This window comes from Octodon degus, unplaced genomic scaffold (assembly GCF_000260255.1).
Source record: "Octodon degus isolate 3935 unplaced genomic scaffold, OctDeg1.0 scaffold00003, whole genome shotgun sequence".
Classification (NCBI taxonomy): domain Eukaryota; kingdom Metazoa; phylum Chordata; class Mammalia; order Rodentia; family Octodontidae; genus Octodon; species Octodon degus.
This window is the reverse complement of record NW_004524579.1, coordinates 23,035,014-23,037,329: the sequence shown is the minus strand read 5'-3', so window position 1 is coordinate 23,037,329 and position 2,316 is coordinate 23,035,014. Positions and strand designations below refer to the sequence as shown.

At 42.3% G+C, this 2,316-nt stretch overlaps 1 protein-coding gene and 1 non-coding gene across 2 annotated transcripts in view; one reads left to right on the top strand and one right to left on the bottom strand.

The window, feature by feature from the left end:
* Positions 1-2,316, top strand: part of Pstpip2 (proline-serine-threonine phosphatase interacting protein 2) — a 124,870-nt gene that overhangs the window by 6,211 nt on the left and 116,343 nt on the right. The window lies entirely within an intron of this gene.
* LOC111816967 lies at positions 1,356-1,459 on the bottom strand. Its single transcript, XR_002821272.1, has one exon. It is a non-coding gene; the product is annotated as a small nucleolar RNA U13 (small nucleolar RNA).

The following is a 2,316-nucleotide window of genomic DNA, read 5'->3' as shown; positions in this document are numbered from 1 at the left end:
CCCTAGAAGCGCCATGAGAGCTATTATGTATTGTTTTGCCTAGTGGCAAAAAACCAAAATGAGATCACTTGCAGTTACTCCTTTTCAATTTTTTCATCCTAGAGCAGCCAGAGAAAGATATCATTAAAATAATTATTCAAATTCTTTTATCTTGTTTTACCTAAAAAATTTAATAACCAAGATGTGGGACCCATCTTTTAAGAAAAAATTTAAATTTTTTTTTACTGAAATACTTAAGACAAATTCTGCATAAGTGGAAAGGCACGATTTGGCTGGTGAGATCAACACACTATTTTTTTTTATAAGTCACGGTAATACATGCACACACTTTAAGAATCCAGATACTTCCTAAAGGCTTCCATCCAACCCTGTGTTTTTTCTCAACTGCAGTATGTAGAAACTCTCAACTTTCTTCTAATAAATACCACCACTTCATAAAATATTATTATACTGCTCTCTCTTTAGAGAGTAGTTTTAAACATTGTCTACTGATTTATTGATGTAATAGAGATCTAGCTCTTTTATATCACCATCTCTATTTCCCTATATAATTATATCTCTTGTTTTAACCTTTTATTTAGAAAGTATTCCAAGGTTACAGAAGTCTCAAGGATATGAAGATTTCACACCTACCCTTAATTTTTTAATGTTAAGTTCTGCTGTCATAGTTTTTCTCTCTAGCAAGATATATATTTTTACCTGAACCACTTGAAGTAAATATCAGTATTTTGATATCAATAATCACTGTGATCATGACATACAAAGATTGTTTACCTCAAAGCTAAATAGTGTCCACAGTTATCTCCATCCTTGTTTTCCCTGATCTCATTCCCTGTATTTTTTCCTTTTGTTTGTTTGAGCATCACTTCCTCATCCTTTTTTTCTCTTTTGCAAGTGCTTGAGCATATGAGGTGTTCTAGAAAAATCCTTTCCATCCTTTCCACCAGTGTCTTCTGGTAGCGCCCCTCTTCCTGGGGCCTCCCTCTCCATTTCCATTTGGACCGTTCATTTTCCAGGCCTTTTGCTGCCCTTCTGAGCTTCTCTCCCATGCTCCCTTGAGTTGAAACTGTTTTCCAGATCTCATGTCGCCTAGAGAGCTCTTCAAAGCTTAAACTAGATGATGTTGTTCCTCTGCGTAAATTCCTCTAGTGGTTTCCCTTGCAGTCCAGAAGACTGACTATTGGCTCCACTGCCTCTCTGAACATTCTGTCATCAGGGAAACAGGAGCATCCGTAGGGCAGTCACCATTAATGAATTATTGTTTACAACTGCATGATCAGCTTACCCTCGCTACCTGTTCATATACATCCTGTGTGCCTCCCCAAATATAGTTTATCCACAATGTTCTATTTTTTTCTCAGATAGGTAATGTACTGATGTCCTGATGAGGCCAGAGGGAGGCATGTGTCACACCTTGGCATGAACATCCATACATAATACTTAGGAGGACCGGCCAGATAGCTCAGCAGATTAAAGAACCTGTTTAGGCAGATGCAGACAGAGGTTGGAGGCTCAATCCCCAGCCTGCCATGCCAGCCCCACTCCTGGAGCGTGCTGAGACAGTGATTGAGACTAGGTGTGGTGGTATGCGCGTGTAATCCCAGCGTTTGGGAAGCTGGAAACAGGAGGATCACTACAAGTCCAATCTGTGTAGTTAGACCCTGTAGACCCTTGTAGACCCTGTACTAAATTATATATATATTAGTAATCAAGAATTCACCCATGATATTCTAATTACTTCCGTAATGCCTGCTCCCCATCAGATTGTGAACCCCCAGAGGTTCTGCTGGCCCGCTCAACACTCTGTATGTCTCTTGTCTGGCATGATGCTGCCATGTAGCAGACACTCAGTAAATATCAGAATGCAGCCATGAACAGATGGAGGGACACATGTGGCAGTGAGTAGCGATCACGCATCCAGTAAGTGCTGTGCTTGCACTCCCTGTGGTGGGAAGTGTGCTTCGCCCTGTTCCAGGAGCTTTGGCTGGCAGTCCTATTCCAGGAGGTTTGGCTGACTGTCCTGTGCTCATGACAGTGCACAATGGAGGGCCGGCTTGGACTTGACTAGAAACCCTGCACCCAGAAGGGCACAGAACCTGCAGCACGTGTACACACCTGGAGGTCAGCCTCTGCTGCAGCCACTGGCTGAGAGAAGAACCGTTTCCCTGCTTGCCACTTAATATCAGGCAGATCAAGGTCAGCTGGGCGAGTGTAAAGGAAGAGAGCACCAGCCTTGTGGTGGCTGTTACATGGCCACAGAGAGAGAGAAGTGCATTTTACTCTCAAAATTTTCTTGACTGTTTGTAGACTGGGAGG